The sequence below is a fragment of the Loxodonta africana genome, chromosome 9 (genome assembly GCF_030014295.1).
Source record: "Loxodonta africana isolate mLoxAfr1 chromosome 9, mLoxAfr1.hap2, whole genome shotgun sequence".
NCBI lineage: Eukaryota > Metazoa > Chordata > Mammalia > Proboscidea > Elephantidae > Loxodonta > Loxodonta africana.
The window spans coordinates 2,815,838-2,833,807 of NC_087350.1; positions in this window are offsets into that span (position 1 = coordinate 2,815,838).

Consider the following 17,970-nt stretch of genomic DNA (forward strand, 5'->3'; position numbering starts at 1 on the left):
TTCAATCACACATCCTTGCAGGGTGGGGGATATGGACATCTCTTGCATGTAGAATGCTCAAAAAACCATTTATCGTGTGTGCACACACACATGCATGCACATCCATTAGCCACAACCACAAACTTTTTTAAAGGTGGAGATATTTTTCTGGTAAACCACATGCTCGTAAGCTGCCTGGGAACTGGTTGAAGTTGTGTGCCGATGCCAGCTGGGGGCTTCATGACCCATCTGTGCCGTAGGCACTTGAATGGAGGGATGTGTCATGGGTGGAGGCCACCCCACAGTGGCACCAATGTGCAGGGCAGAAGCTCAGTGCTCAGGTTTCAGCAGCTGAGGTTGGTCAGCTATGGGTCATTTAAAATATTATTGTCACCATTAGCATCATAACATCCCTAACAATTTGCTTTTCTTAATGTCAGACAGTAAATCTAGTCTTCTATCAGAGAGCTGTATCATTTGTTGCTATTTATCCAAGTGCCTTTTACCACTTGTATTACAAAAGCAAAACATGATCATTGTGGTAAAATACAGAGAAACAAGAGGGAAAAAAACCCTGTCATCTGGAGGTAAAACCACCATCAATGTACCATATTTTACACCAATAATGCCTTTTATGTCCCTTTGCCAGCCATGCCATCCTCACCCTCTTCCCACCACCGTGAGGAGCTATGCTAATTTTTTTTTTTTTTTTAACAGCAACGTGTTAAGTTCCTCTTTCTCGTGTACTATTTTTTTTTCTTGGTTCACTCCCTTGTTTTCTTGGAATACATTCTCTCATAGTTTTCTGAGAAGGGATGTGTGAGAGGTAAAAATTTCTGAGATCTCACATATCTGAAATGCCTTTTCTACGTCATAAACCACAACAAACTGGTTGCCATTGAGTCAGTTCTGGCTTTCAGTGGCCCTGTGTGTCGCAGAGTAGGATTGCTCCGTAGGATTTTCAATGGCTATGACCTTTTGGAAGTAGATTGTCAGGCCTTTCTTCTGAGGCACCTATGGTTGGATACAAACCATTAACCTTTCTGTTAGTAGCTGAGTACTTAAATATTTGGCCACCCAGGCACTTCTTTTAAATAATATTTTATTGTGTTTTTGGTGAAATTTTACAAAGCAAATTAGGTTCTCATTTAACAATTTCTACACAAATTGTTCAATGACATTGGTTACGTTTTTCACAATGTGTCAACAGTCTCATTAATTTTCTTCTGGTTGTTTCATTTCCAGTAATCTAGTTTCCCTGATCCCTTATCTTCTCATCTTTGCTTCAGAGTAATTGTTGACCATTTGACCTCATATAAAAGATTTTTTAAAGGAGCACAATACTCACGGGTGATATTCTTTATTTTATGAGCCAGTCTGTTATTTAGCTCAAGGGTGACCCTGGGATAGTTCTGGTTAAAGGTTTGAAGGGTATTCAGGTCGATAGTCTCAGGGAGTCCTCTAGTCTAAACTAGTCCAGTAAGTCTGGACTTTCTAAGAATTTGAGTTCTGTTCCATGTTTTCCTCATATCAGGATCCATCAATTGTGGCCCTGATCAGTACAATCATTAGTGGTAGCCAGGTACCATCTAGTTCTTCTGGGCTCAGGGCAGACGAGGCTGTGGTTCATGTAGACACACAGTCCTTGTCTTAGTTATCTAGTGCTGCTGTAACAAATACCACAGGTGGATAGCTTATTTGTGTCTTTAAGGTGTGTCTCTTGTAGGCAGATTGTAGACAGATTGTGTTTTTTATACATTCTGCCACTCTCCGTCTATTGGTGCATTTAGTCCATTTACATTCAGCATAATTATTGATAGATATAGTTCAGTGCTGTCATTTTGATGTATCTTTTGTGTGTGTGTGTTGTTGACAGTTTCTTTGTTCCACTTAATTTTCTGTGCTGAGCTGTTTTTCTTTCCCTCTTATTCATTGTTGTTGATTTTGTATTGTTGAGTCTTTATGTTTTTCATTTTGATGTGTAGGATTGTTAGTTTCCTTTGTGGTCACCTTAATATTTACCCCTATTCTTCTAAGTTTAAACCAATCTTTTATTTCCTTATATGGCCTTGGCTTCCTCTCCATGTGAAAGATCTATGACTACATTTTTTAGTCCCTCTTTTTTGTTTTAATGTTGTCATCTTTTGCATATTGATGTCTCTGTTTCCCTATTTTCAGTGTTTAACTTTGATTTATTTTTGTGACCTCCCTATTTGGGTTGATATCTGGTTGCTCTGTCCTGTGTTCCAGTCTTGGGTTGTAATCTGATGTTACTGATTTTCTACCCAGAGGACTCCCTTCAGTATTTCTTTTAATTTTGGTTTGGTTTTACAAATTCCCTAAACTTCTGTTTATCTGGAAATGCCCTAATTTCACAGTTTTGAATTTTTTCGAGACACAGTTTTGCTGCCTATATAATTCTTGGCTGGCAATTTTTTCCTTTCAAGGCTTTATATATGTCGTCCCATTACCTTCTTGCCTTCATGGTTTCTGCAGAGTAGTCCAAGCTTAGTCTTATTGACTCTCCTTTGTAGATGACTTTTCATTTATCCCTAGCTGCTCTTAAAATTCTTTATCTTTGGTTGTAGCAAGTTTGATTATAATATGTCTTGGTGACTTTCTTTTGGAATCTACCTTTTGTCGGGTTTGATGAGCTTCTAGGATAGATTATCTTCTCATCTTTCATGATATCAGGGAAGTTTTCTGCCAACAAATTATCTTTATATTCTCTGTTATTCCCCCCTGCCCCGCCCCGTTCTGGTACTCCAGTTACTTGTAGTTTATTCCTCTTGATAGAGTCCCACATAATTCTGAGGGTTTCTTCATTTTTTTAAATTCTTTTATCTGATTTTTCCTCAAATAAGTTGGTGTCAAGTGTTTTATCTTCAGTCTCACTAATTCCAACTTCCATTGCCTCAATTCTGCTCCTATGATTTTCTACTGAGTTGTGTCATTATGAATTTTATCGTTAATCTTTTGGATTTCTGTTTGCTCTCTCTCTATGGTTTCTTGCAGCCTGTTAAATTTGTCATTATTCTTTTGTATAACCTTATTAAGTTATATGTGATATGTTGCTTTCTCTGTGCATTCCTTGGCTTATTCTGCATTTTGCCTGATCTCCTTCCTGATCTCTTGAAGAATTCTGTATATTAGTCTTTTGAATTCTACCTCTGGTAATTCCAAGAAGTTTTCTTCAGAAGGTTTCTTGATTTGTTGTTTTGGTGGCTTATTGAAGCCATCATGGTCTGCCTCTTTATGTGATTTGATACTGACTGTTGTCTCTGAGCCATCAATAAGTTACTATATTTATTTTATGTTTGCTTACTGTGTCCTAGCTTCTTGTTTTGTTTTGATATGCCCAAATAGGCTGGTCGTGTGAGCTAGTTTGATTATTGGTGTCTTTGAAGCTCTTGCATCCTGTCCCCATGTAGCTAGAGCTGTTACTAGGTATGTGAGCCCAGGAGTCCATTTAATTTTCTTGTGTGGATTCAGCTTAGGTGTCCAGGTCATTGGTCACTGAGTGTGTGCTGCAGGCTCTCACCTGCAGTCCTAGATGGGCAGGGGTGACTGGAGTAGACACAGGTATCTGGCTGTAGTAGGGGGTCATGTGCTGATCAAGGCAAGGGGCTGACTGCTGCCCCTGAGAGTCTGGGTGGTAGGCATGTCCCTGTTCCCCAGAGCACATAGGTACGTGGGTTTTGAAGGCAGACTATGGGCACCCAATGCTGTTGACTGTAAGGGCTGGGAGTCACCACTTATTCTTGGACCCCTGTCACAGGTGGCTTGGTGGAGTGAGTGGAGCCACCAGTCCTCAGGCCTTTGATGTGGGTAGGTGAGGACCCTGCTTAGTGGGCAAAGCGGTGTCAAATGTCATGAATCTGCCACCTCCCCTTATAGCAGATACAGATGAAAATAGGCTTCAGGTATATACCCTGTTATACTGTGCTAACGAGAGCCTACACTGTTGAAATGGGCCCACACGGGTCTATGCAGGGGTGAAAGGCATTCAAAGTCTGTGGACTACTCATGCCTGTGCCTAGGCAAAGAGGATATGCCTGCCCTGAACTCCTGGCTTAGGGGAGCTGGCAGATTTTTTTTTCCTGTTTGTCAATTTGTTCCCTCTTCAAAGCTGGGAGAATGGCTTAGGGCGAGGTGGATCCTACTTCCAGCCCAGGGAGTGCAGCAATTGCTGAAGCAGGACAAGAACCCAGAGCAGAGTGGGGAGGGGGCAGGTAAATGGGAGAGAGGTACTTCCCAAAAGGGTTTTTTTTTTTTTTTTTGATCCCCTTGGTAAGTTAGACACTTGTACTTTCCTTTTGCCGACTGAGCACTGTTTCTTGCTGGTTCTGGAGGCTTGAGCAGACTCTCTGCCACTCAGTCTCTCCCGATGTGGAAAACGTGTCCCGAGTACCACTGCTTGCCTAGCTGCTCGCACCAGCTAATCCAGCCTGCACTGTGCTGGTTCCTGCCAGGTCAGGTCTGGCAACTCCTCGCTGGTTCTGAACCATCCCTCCCTCCCCCTGCTCCTCAGCCTGTTTCCTCAACTTCGTCTTTGGTGTTCAGGGCTCCTAGATTGTCATATATAATCGGATCACTTGTTTTTTCAGGTCTTTTTTGTAAGAAGGACCACAGGAAGTGTCTGACTAGTCGGCCATCTTGGCCCTGCCTCTGCTTCAGACCCAAGTGGATGGCTTTAATAAACAAATTTATTCTCTCACACCCCAGGAGGATAGAAGTCTGAATTCAGTGTGCCAGCTTCAGGCGAAAGCTTTCTGTCTCTGTCAGCTCTAGAGGAAGGTCCTTGCCATCAGTCTTCCCGTGTCTAGGAGCTTCTCAGTGCATGAACCCCAAGTCCAAAGGACACACTCTGCTCCTGGCTGTTCTTGTGTAGTGGTAGTGAGGTCCCTTCTCCTCTCTGCTCAATTTTCTCTTTTATATCTCAAGAGAGATTGACTCAAGATACAACCTAATCCTATGGATGCTGCCTCCTCAACATAATTGCCTCTAATCCTGCCTCATTAACATCATAGAGGCTAGGATTTATAATACATAGGCTAATCTCATTGGATGTCAAAATAGTAGACAACCACAGAGTACTGGGAATCATGGTTCAGCCAAATTAACACGTATTTTGGGGGGACACAGTTCAATCTATAACAGCCCTGTAGACTAGTTTCTTCTCTAAGTCTTTGGTTTCTTTCTCTTTTGCACTGGATGAGTAGAGACCAATAGTTGTAACTTAGATGGCTGCTCAAAAGCATTTAAGACCCCAGACACTACTCACCAAACTATGATGTAGAACATAAACTTTAAGAACTTTATTGACAATTGAATGAGTTGTCCCATGAGACCATGGTCCTAAGCCTTCAAACCTAGAAAACCAGTCGAGGTATTTGATTATGTCTACAGGGTATCTGTAACTCTGCCCCCTATGTGGTTTATTATACATATGAATATATATGCATGCACACTCATATGTGTATATACACATACATACAGATACATTTATCTGTGTACATATATACATACCTGTACACTTATCTGCATATATACATATGTATCTAACCTTACCCACTTCTTTTGGTCATTATTGGTGTTGTTGCAAAAGTTATATTTGTCATATCCTTTACCAAAAATGTCTTTTTCTCTTGTGTATTTCTTAGTGACATCATTTAGCTTGGTCCAGCTGTGCACACTTCTCCCGCATTTGGTGCTCCCTTTCCCATCACCAAAAATAACAAGTGTCTACTATCATGGGAGTGATCCCCCCCCCAATCACTGACAACAACCAATGAATGTTGGGCTCTGTATGTACACGACCCAGGGACTTCTAAATCATACTTAATGGATAATTGGTGTTATGAATTAAATTGTGTCCCCCTAAAATGTGTGTCAACTTGGCTAGGCCATGATTCCCAGTATTGTGTGGCTGTCCACCATTTTGTCATCTGATGTGATTTTCCTATGTGTTGTAAATCCTACCTCTATGATGTTAATGAGGCAGGGTTAGAGATGGTTATGTTAATAAGGCAGGACTCAATCTATAAGATTAGGTTGTATTTTAAGTCAATCTCTTTTGGGATAGAAAAGAGAGACATGAGCAGAGAGACAGGGGACCTCATACCACCAAGAAATTAGTGTTAGGAGCAGAGTGCATCCTTTGGACTCAGGTTCCCTGCACTGAGAAGCTCCTAGACCAGGTTACGATTGATGACAAGGACCTGTCCCAAAGCCAACAGAGTGAGAAAGCCTTCCCCTGAAGCTGGCACCCTGAATTTGGACATCTAGCCTCCTAGACTGTGAGAGAATAAATTTCTCTTTCTTAAAGCCATCTTGTGGTATTTCTGTTATAGCAGCACTAGATAACTAAGACACTTGGCTAGGTATAGAATTCTAAGTTGGAAGTATTTTTTCTTCAATAATTTGAAGGCATTGCTCCATAGTTTTCTTGTTTCTTTGTTATAGTTGAGACATCTGACTTCAATGTGATTCAAGGATCTTTTGTACGTGGCCTGATTCTTTCTCAAAACTCCTTAGATCTTCCTTTTGCCCTGTGGTTCTGCACATTCATGATGATATGCATCACGAGCCTGTCTTTTCACTGCTAGTGTCTGGCCTTTGTGACCCTTCCAGTCTGGAAACATGACTATCACTTTTTGGAAATGTTCATAATTATTTTGTTAATTTTCTCTCTTCTGTTTTCTTTTTCTGCAATTCCTAGTATTTGGATGTGTGAATTCGTAGACTAGATTGGTCTTCTAGTTTTCTTATATTTTTCTATTTTGTTTCATTTTGGGGGAGATTGTCTCAAATTTATCTTCTAGCCCTTTTATCTGCTATCATGATTTTATTGTATGAAAGTTCATTGTTTTCTGAGTCAGTTTTTTTGCTTTCTCCTTCTCTCCTTTCCTCACTCCCCCTGTCTTCCCTCTTCCCTCCTTCCTTTCTCCTGTCCCTCTTTTCCTCTTAGCATTCTGTTATAGTTCCAGAAAAGCAGTATCTCCTCATTCTCTCATCTCATTAAAAAACAAACAAACAAACAAACAAACAAACAAACAACGCCTTCTTTCCATCTCTGTTTCTGTGGCATCTGGAGCCATGGATTCCCAGGCCTTTGAGAATTCTCTGGTATAAACTGCTTGGCTCTCATTTGTCCCCCCAGTGCTGGCTCAGGATGAAGCTTTTGTGGGTCTGCAGAGTCAGTCATTACTCACCCTTCACTCTATAGCTCCCAACACTTTTTTTGTTGTTTCCTCTTTTGTTATCCCCGTCATTAAAGAAATCTCTTTATTTTCATTTTAGTGGCTCTATTAGGGAGTGAAATTACATACATGTGTTCAAACTGCCTATTTGCCTGAGAAATGAGAAAAGTTCATTTTAAATTTGCAATGCCACAAGGAAGTTTCCTTTTTAAATTCTATTTAATTGAGTGAACTGACAAAATGCCATGTAAGTCTAGTTTTCTGCTTTAAACATCAATTTCTAACCTGCAGTGTCACCACAATTTTCAATTATATGTTCAATGTTATTTCTACAAAATCTCTCTGACTTTGTCATCATAAGATTATGAGAATAAGAACAAAAGTGTCTGATTGTACCTGACCACTTTAAACCATTGGTGGGAAGTGGGGCAAAATTGCCCTTAACTTAGATCTAAAAGGATGATTTTAATCTGGGTGCAGCTAGATATAAGTCCTAGGTCTAAAATTGTGGATGGTATCTGTTTACTCCATATGAAACCCATCTAAAATCCAATGTCCCACAGGGCTCAGTCCCTGCACATAGGTTCCTTCAAAGAACAAGAACTCAGAAGCCAGAAGGAAATTAAAAAGGAATTCCAATTAAGGAGCTCCATTTCATAACCCAAGGCCACATACCTAAGAATCCATTTGCTTCTGCTCCCCAAACCTCCCTTACCCTAAGGCTTCTCTGGAGTCTTTTTAACTACACTCGTTGAGGCATAGCCCACATAGCTTTGTTCCCCATTCTTCTTCTCCTTTCTCTATTCTTTGTTACATAGCGTGTTTAAGCATCTCTGGTTCAGTTCGCATGGCTTTACTTATTCTTTAGATGCTGCATGATAAATATTTGGAGCTGGTCTGACCTAGAGAGTGCTTCTTTGTGGATTGAGGAGGTGGAAAATCTTACAGGGTGAAGAGAACATTTTTACAATCTGGTGTGGAGTGACAGGGATAAGGCTGGCTGAGGACGTGGCAGCTTAAGCAATCATGGTTCCATTATACTCCATGTAAAAGATCTCTTACTATTCCAGGTACATATAAATCCCCAGTATTAAAGCCTTATGATTTTTTGGGGTAAGCATTCAGAGTGATTAAGCATGAGGTAAATAATTTTTTCTTTCCTATATTCTTTTGGAAACCCTGGTGGCGTAGTGGTTAAGTGCCACGGCTGCGAACTAAAGGGTCGGCAGTTCAAATCCATCAGGTGCTCTTTGGAAACTCTACGGAGCAGTTCTACTCTCTCCTATAGGGTCGCTATGAGTCGGAATCCACTCGACGTCACTGGGTTTGGTTTTGGTTTGGTTTATGTTCTTTCACTTTCCTTTTCTCTGAAATCAGGAAAGTCATGAACTTTACCCTCCTTTCCTTACATATGTATTGTGACAATTTTATTGGATACAAATAATCATCTTTGGGTTTTGGGAGAAATGTATTATATTAATATGAGGTTTTGGAAATTAATTCATCCATTGAGTCGACAAGCATTTGGTGGTTGACTCTTTTGTGCTGGGCAGACATTACAACCATTATTACGATGGCTTGTGATGAGCATGGAGACCTCAGAGGTGACAGAAAGAGGGTGGTACTTTTGAGGAGCCTGCAAGGACAACTTCCCAATTCCCACTGGGTCCCAGAGATCCACTCAGAGGCACCTCCCAGTGAGTTCATTCTTCCGTGTTGATGCTGTGAGTTGGGCTGGAGAATGATCTCTTCACATTGACGGAAAGTCATTCAAGAATATTTCTGTCTATCGCACAGGCTACTGCAGCACACGCTGAAGACAAGCACATTTACCCCAGAGAGATGCTCTGTGCTTCTGTCCCTCGGTGATCAGGCTTGGCCTTGTGACCTTGCCTTCAAAGCCTGCTCAGCAAGCATGTGCTTAAGCCCAGTATTGTGCCTTACCTGACACTCTGAGGACATTTCCTGGAAGAGTCCACATAACCAATTGACTGGAAGAAAGCCCCACATTGGCAGGACGAAAGGGAGCGGGGATTTTCTTGGGTCCCTGGGACAGATTTTGTGGGAAAACGGCTCATCCATGTCCTGGGTTACAAAAGAAGAGAGGCTGCATGTTTAATTGCAACAGATATCTTCGGCAGGACGCTGCCTTATTTATAAATCTCACCAGGTTGAGGCCCCTCTTTCCTCCCCACTTTCCCTACACTCTCAGGATGTCAGCTTTGGAAGAGACTCAGAAATCACAGACTCCAGTGGCCCCCATTCCAGGCTGGACCGCAAAGCCACCTTGAGAGTTTTCACTGGAGAAGCTCCTGGGGTCCCTGTAGACCTGCTAAGTCAGGATTTTTGGAGACGTTACATTTTGAAGGTGTTTAAAAAGGTGAAATTGATGGAACAAACACACAAACACACTACCAAGCCACCTTAACTCTCAGAGGTTATTCTAACCTAATGGTGGGCTTAGAATGTTCTTTCCTACTTCCCTGTGTTCAGAGGCCAGTGTGGGGGGGGCGGGGCTCTGAGCCCCCCAACAGCCCAAGATAGGTGGTGGGGTTTTGTCCAGGAATGGCCTGACTGGCAATCCTGATTTACAGACATGCTTTCCACCCTTACAGTACCCAGAGGAGGATGATGTCAAAAACCAGCAAACAAACATGAAACAACTCAACAAAATCCCTAAAAAACAAAAAAAAAAAACAAAAAAAACCTTTCAAGTCCAGAGAAAACTATAGTTTACCACAACGTCTCCAGAAACCCTGACCCAGCAGGTCTGTGGGGATCCCAGGGCCCCAGGAGGGGTGGTTTCATCTTCCCATTTTATAACAGCAGCTGAAACAAAGATCATTCTCCCTCACATTTCAGGACACGCCCCCTTCCCAGTCCTCCGGTGGCATTTCCGTCAGTACAGCACAACTGAGAATCTGTTCAGCAGGAAACCAGGTGCCTCCTTCTCCAGGTGGGGGTTCTCGGGTTTGGTCCACAGAGGAGAGGCGGCTGTGCCGAGGACACAGTCCCCTCTGGTTCGGTCGGCAGGTCACTCTGCCCTCACCGGGCTCCGGCTCCCCGCACCTCACCCTGTGCACCCAACACTGCCTCCCTCCTGCGCTCTAAGCTGAGCAAAAGGGCCGCTAGTTCATCTCCGTTTCCCAACACACACAAACAGAACAGGCCTAGGAAGGAGGAGGAGAGAGCCAAGACAGCCTCTCAGCTCGCGCCTCTTTTCCCTCTGAATTCTGCTGTCCTGTCCCCACCCGAGGTGGCCGGGTGGCCGGGGCGCGGTGGGGGCACCGGGGGAGTTTCCAGCGACAAGGCCACCGTTGCCTCCGCTCTGTTGGAAGACCGTGCGCGCAGGAGCCTGGGAGGCGCCCAGCCGGCAGCCGGCGAACACTGCCCCCTGCAGGTGACGCGGCAGGCACGGTCTACACCGCCGGTAAGGACCGCAGCTCTCTGGAGACCGGAGCGCGATTCGCGGCTCACGCAGGAGGCCCCACAGTGATGGGACTGCGGGGAGAGGCTGGCAGCAGGAGAGCCTCCTTCAGAGACCTGGAGCGTCCACCCTCTACAAGCATCATCGGACCTTCAGTGACCAGCAGGCCTCCGCAGCTTTGCCTCACGTAACAGCGCAATAATAGAAACTGCCAAGTGCTCCCTGGTCCCGGAGCGCTCGCTGGTGGGGCCTCACTCTCGGCCTCAGCGGCCTGTGAGGCTGCGTGCCGGTCCTAGGCAGGGACTCGAGGCTCCGGAGTCAGGCTGTTGCGAAGCCCCGGACCCTGGCTCTGAGCACCGGAACCCATGTTCCAGCCCTTCCCGCTAGTCAGGCTGCACTCAGGGCACTGAGCGAGATGAGATTCCAAACTTCAGAACTGCGATAATAATGAGTAAGTCCCCCTGAAGCTGGACTTCTAACGGAAAGGTTGGGGGCTAGAGTCCACCCAGAGGCACCTGGGAAGAACAGCCTGGCCATCTGCGTCTGAAAGATCCAAAACCAAGGGCCAGACCCATTGCTGTTGAGCCTATTCCGACTTATAGGGACCCTATAGGACAGAGTAAAACTGCTTCATAGGGTTTCCAGGGAGCAGCGGGTGGATTCAAACTGCCAACCTTTTGGTTAGCGGCTGTAGCTCTTAACCACTGCACCACCGGTGCTCCTCCAAAAGACCAGCCCCTGAAAACCCTACGGAGCAAAGTTCTCCGACATGCGTGGGGTCCTTCCAGCAGGAAGGGGAATCTGGACAGAGAGGGCTCATCCTCCCTGACTTGTTCCCCTGACCATTTCCACCTCTCCATGCAGAGCAAAAGCTCTGGTTTATCAAGTAAATCTGTCCTGAGAACTTAAAAAAGAGTTTGGCCAAGATGGAATATATATGAACACAGTGTTTTAGGCCCTGGGAAATCTTTAAAGCCATTCAGGTTGAATTAGTAAACCTGCCTTTGGTCACCACCTCTGCTTTGCCCCTGCTGGTGGGTTCTCTTCCCTCTCCTCACACATGACTCAGGCACTGTCCTGCACTGGAAAAAGACCCGAGCTGCCAGAAACCCTGGCGGGACATTCCAGCTGGGCTGGCAGAAGAGGAGTCCCTCACAGCTTTCTCTGGAAATAATTGCAGGCTTCTCCTTTTCTTTCATCATCAGGAAATATGAACTCAAATCCTTCATGCAGTAGTTTATACCCATTTCTGGTTAATTCTGTCCTCAGTGAAGATGTAAAAAAAAAAACAAAAAAAAAAACTCCAGTCGCCTTCCACAATAACAGCCTTGAGGGCCAGCTGGCACATCTGTGGAACAGAAGGGTGGGCTGTGCCTTTGCTGCCCCCTCACTCTCCTCAACCTCTTTTCTCTTTGGATATGACCCTCCCCCAGCACTCTTTCTACCTCCCAGCTGCAGTTTCTCACCCTCATCTGGCCATGGGCTCCTGCCAGTACTTGAAGTGTGAATAACCGATGTGTTTGGTAAAAAGGCCCAGAAGCCTCAGTGTTGCGTTCTGAGTCACTGCAAAGCCCTGGGGGGAGCGGGGGGATGAGGAGCAGAGCTGTGGTGGTGGAATGGCCCACCTTGGGATTAAAGGGCACAGGAGTTGGCTTCCTATGTGAAAAAAAATCCTGGGCTCTGTGGAAGAATTGCTTAAGGAAAACCTCAAAAGCACTGGTTTGGGTAAAAAATAAATCTTTCTGGGATAAAACTCTTTTGACAAGTTTCAGAGTCTCTTCTGACATCCATTTTGGTCTTTTCCCCCCCTCCTTTTCTGTTTTTATGACCTTTTGTTTTCTTCATGTATGATTTCCCTAATGTCATCCCACAACTCATCTGGTTTTTGTTCATTAGTGTTCAATGGGTCAAATCTCTTCTTGAGATGGTTTCTAACTTCAGGTGGGATATATTCAAGGTCATACATTGGCTCTTGGGGACTTGTTTTAATTTTCTTCAGCTTCAAATTGAACTTGATGGTCTGCTCCTTAGTTGGCCCTTGGCCTTGTTCTGATTGATGATATTGAGCTTCATCATTGTCTCTTTCCACAGATGTAGTCGATTCGATTTCTTTGTATTCCATGTGTATAGTTACTGTTTATGTTGTTGAAAAAGGTATTTGCAATGAGTAAGTCATTGGTCTTGCAAAATTCCTGTTTCTCTCTCAGGACCTCTGCCCTCCCTGGAGCATCCTCCTCCACGTCTCAGCAGTGCTCACTCTTTCAAGCTATTCACACCTCAGAAGGTTCTTCCCTGTGCCGCTTTTATCACCAAGGCCATATTTTTAACTATTGGTCCTTCTTCTTTGTTTCCAACTTTCACATTCCAATCGCCAGTAATTATCAATGCGTCTTGAATGCATGTTTAGTTAATTTCAGACTGCAGAAGTTGGTAAAAATTGTTCGTCTTTGGCATTAGTGATTGGAGCACAAATTTGAATAGTAGTCGTATTAACTGCCCGTCCTCGTAGGTGTGGGGTTATTATCCTATCACCGACAACGTTGCACTTCAGGATAGACCTTGAAACGTCCCTTTGATGGTGAATGTGATGCTGCTGCTTTTCAGTTTGTCTTTTCCGGCCTAGTAGACCACGTAATTGTCTGATTCAGAACGGCCACTTCCAGTCCGTTTCAGCTCAGCGGTGCCTAGGATGTCGATCTTCATGTGTTCCATTTCATTTTTGATGACTTCCAATTTTCCTTGATTCATACTTCATACATTCCATGTTCTGATTTTTAATGGATGTTTGTAGCTGCTGCTTCTCATTTTGAGCCGTGCCACATCAGCAAATGGAGGTTCCAAAAGCTTGACTCCATCCACATCATTAAGGTCGACTCTACTTTGAGGAGGCAGCTCTTCCCCAGTCGTATTTTGAGTGCCTTCCAACCTGAGGGGATCATCTCCCTGCACTGTATCAGAAAATGTTTCGCTGCTATCCATAAGGTTTTCACTGGGCAATTTTTTCAGAAGTAGATTGTTAGGTCCTTCTTCCTAGTCTCTGTCTTAGTCTGGAAGCTAATGGACAAGTGACTGAAAGAGAAGACATTTGCAGTGGTCAAAACCAATAAGAGATTACCCTCCAGACTATACAAGGAATGCTCATAAAATGAAAGACAGGAACTTCAATAGAAAAGTGAGCAAAAGACATGAAAGGCAGATTACAGAAGAGGAGACCCAGGACCCTGAGAAGCTCAAGAAGAGAGATTTAACCTCACTTGTTATCAGAGAAATGAATTGCAAGAGCCTTTTTTTTTTTTTTTTTTCTGGTGAGTTGGAAGAAGTCTAGGTGCCTGCCGCTAGCAAAATTGGGGTGGTGAGACACAGTGGATGCCTAGCATGGAGAACCATGCAGGGGTTAAGTGCAACTGCTGTGATGTTTATGTAGTCCACAGCTAGCACCTAATCAGAAACAAAGAAACCATGTGTTAAAGAAGGAAAATCACAAAGAATTGCATACAGAGATATCTTGACAAAACAGGTTTTGGAGAGTTGAAGAGCAAAGACAGGATGCAGAAACCATGCAGGGACAGCAAGCACATACACGGGTGTACGCAGACATGTACATAAACACTTGAGCATACTATTGTGTACACACACTCATACACACTCACTCACATGCACGCCCATACCCTCATGCACACTCACACACACATGCCCACACTCCTGCACACATGCACGAGTACACACATACACTTATTCATGCCCACACACGTGTATACACAGAGCATCCCATATTAACTGTTCTGTGGTTGTATTTTTCACTTCGTAATATTTGCTGGTGATTACTTCATATCTCTACATTTAGATTTTCTCCCATCTTCACAGTTACTCAGGTCAAAAACCTAGGATTCCCTATTTCTGCTTTTTCCTCACACCTTACACCCGATCTCTCAGAAGGCCTGTAGGCTCTCAGTTTAATCTCATTTCAGATCTGCCCACTTCTCACCATATCCACACCAGCAGATGGATGGTGGGGATTCCAATTAAGGAGCTCCATTTTACAACTCAAGGTCATGCATTAAAAAATCCCTTTCCTTCTCCTCCCCAAATCTCCCTTAACCTAAGGCTTCACCAGAGTCTTTTGTCTGCTGTCTTTGAGGCACAGCCCAGATAGCTTTGTTCTCTCATCCTTCTCTTTCAATTCCTTGTTATTCGGCATGTCTAAGCATTGTGTTTCTATTTGCCTTGCCTGACTTACTCTCCTGATGCTGCATTATAAATATCCAGAGCTGGTCTGGCTCAGTGAGCTTGCCGTAATGGAGGAAGGAGGTGGAGGGTCTGGTAGAGTAGAGGGAACATTTTTCTGGCTGTGGGGAGACACGGATAAGCCTGGCTGAGGACATGACAGCTTAAGTAATCATGTTTCCATTATGTTACATATAAACTATCTCTTATTTTTCGAGGTAAGTATAACCCAAACCCAAACCTGTTGCTGTTGAGTTGATTCTGACTCATAACGACCCTATAGGACAGAGTAGAACTGCCCTATAGGGTTCCAAGGAGTGACTGGTGGATTTGAACTGCTGACCTCCGGGTTAGTAGTCAAGCTCTTAACCACTGAGCCACCAGGGCTCCAGGTAAATATAAACCCCCAATATTAGGGCCTTATGGCCCTCCTGTAAGCTACGTCACCTCTTAATTGAAATGTCACAATGTCTCTTGGCTGGGCCCCTGGCCCTCCAACAGGCATTGTCTGCACAGCAACTGGAAGAGTTCTTTTAAAATTTAAATCTGATCAGGGCCTTTCCCTACTCAATCCTTTCAGTGGATTCTCAATTCCCTTAGATTAAAGTCTAAGCCCTTTTCCTGCCACCTGGCCCTGGTGTCCTCTTCAGCCTGCTCTCCTGCTCCTCTGCCCTTCGCTTTAGTCCAGCACCCCTCCTGTTTCTCTCTCAGGACCTCTGCCCTCCCTGGAGCATCCTCCTCCACGTCTCAGCAGTGCTCACTCTTTCAAGCTATTCACACCTCAGAAGGTTCTTCCCTGGCCATCCCATTAAAAATGGCACCCAATTCTTTATTGTGTTTGATTTTCATCGAAGTGCTTCTCTGACATACATGTGTCTGTTCATCTATTATATCTGTCAACATAACAAAATCCTCACAACTGGACCAATAAGCAACATCATGATAAATGGAGAAAAAATTGAAGTTTCCAAGGATTTCATTTTACTTGGATCCACAATCAACACCCATGGAAGCAGCAGTGGAGAAATCAAATGACATATTGCATTGGGCAGCTGCAAAAGAACTCTCTTTTTTTTTTTTTTTTAATTTTTATTGTGCTTTAAGTGAAAGTTTACAAATCAAGTCAGTCTCTCACACAAAAACTTATATACACCTTGCTATATACTCCCAATTACTCTCCCCCTAATGAGACAGCCCACTCCCTCCCTCCACTCTCTCTTTTCATGTCCATGTTGCCAGTTTCTAACCCCCTCTACCCTCTCATCTCCCCTCCAGACAGGAGATGCCAACATAGTCTCAAGTGTCCACCTGATCCAAGAAGCTCACTCCTCACCAGCATCCCTCTCCAACCCACTGTCCAGTCCAATCCCTGTCTGAAGAGTTGGCTTTGGGAATGGTTCCTGTCCTGGGCCAACAGAAGGTCTCGGGGCCATGACCACTGGGGTCCTTCCAGCTTTAGTCAGATGATTAAGTCTGGTCTTTTTATGAGAATTTGTGGTCTGCATCCCACTGCCCTCCTGCTCCCTCAGGGGTTCTCTGTTGTGTTCCCTGTCAGGGCAGTCATTGGTTGTAGCTGGGCACCATCTAGTTCTTCTGGGCTCAGGCTGATGTAGTCTCTGGTTTATGTGGCCCTCTCTGTCTCTTGGGCAAAAGAACTCTTTATAGTGTTGAAAAGCAAAAATATTACTTTGAGGGCTAAGGTGTGCCTGACCCAAGCCATGACATTGCTTCAAATGCATGTGAAAGCTAGACCAATGAATAAGGAAAACCAAAGAAGAATTGAGGCATTTGAATTATGGTGTTGGTGAAGAATATTGAATGTACCATGGACTGCCAGAAGAATGAATGAATCTGTCTCGGAAGAAGTACAGCCAGGGTGCTCCTTGGAAGCAAAGATGGTGAGACTGCCTCTCACGTACTTTGCCACTATAGTATGGCAAGTAGAGTATCAGGAAGGACCAGTCCCTGGAGACGGACATCATGGTTGGTAAAGTAGAGGGTCAGCGAAAAAGAGGAAGACCCTCAATGAGATGGATTGACACAGTGGCTGCAACAATGGGCTCAAACATAGGAACAATTGTGAGGGTGGCTCAGGACTTGGCAGTGTTTTGTTCTGTTGTACATGGGATCGCTATGAGTTGGAGAGCTGACTCAGCGGCACCTAACAACAACGACTATACATATATATATTTATATGGAAACCCTGGTGGCATAGTGGTGAAGTGCTATTGCTGCCAACCAAGAGGTTGGCATCTCAAATCCGCCAGGTGCTCTTTGGAAGCTCTATGGGGCAGTTCTACTCTGTCCTATAGGGTCGCTATGAGTCAAACTTGACGGCAGTACGTATGGTTTTATACATATATATATCTAGATAGATAGGTAGGTAGATCCATAGCTGCTGTGAAGCTGATGCTGACTCATGGCGACTTTATGTGACCCGTTCCTGCATGTTTGAGTCCAATGCTGTGGCTATTGTGCGAATTCACCTCACTGAGGGTCTCCCTAACCTGCCCTTGTAGGCCCTCTACTTCATCAAACACAGTGTTGTCCTCTAGCAATTGATCCCTTCTGATGACCTGTCTGAAGCTAATGAGTGGGACAGTGTTCTGGTGTGATCCACAAGCTCTCATTGGCTCTTCTTCCTAGGCCTTTCTTACCAGCCTGTCTTAGTCTGGAAGCTCTGCTGAAACTTGGCCATCAACAGTGACTCCACTGGTATTTGAAATGCTGGTGGCATAGTTTTCAGCATTATAGCAACATGCAAGCCATTGCAGTGTGACAAACTGAAAGGTCAGGTCCATTTCTGGTCTCTCCATATAGTCCCTTAACTGGTTTGTCATATCAAGCTATTTTAATTTATCTATCATTATAATGTATTTCAATATCTTGCAGAGCTAATTTCCCCTTTTTCATTATATCTTTGGGTATTCACATATGCTTAGTTTTTCCATGAGAACTAAGTGTCAGTATATGGTCCAAAAGAGAACCCTATTTACACATTTATATAGTGATTTTTTTTTTTATATAGTGATTTAATGAGAATGGAGATCTTTACATTATTCAGTATTCCTATTCAACAGATAGGAATCAGATCTGCTCTTTTACTCATGGAATTTAAAAGTTTCTTGACACCAGTCC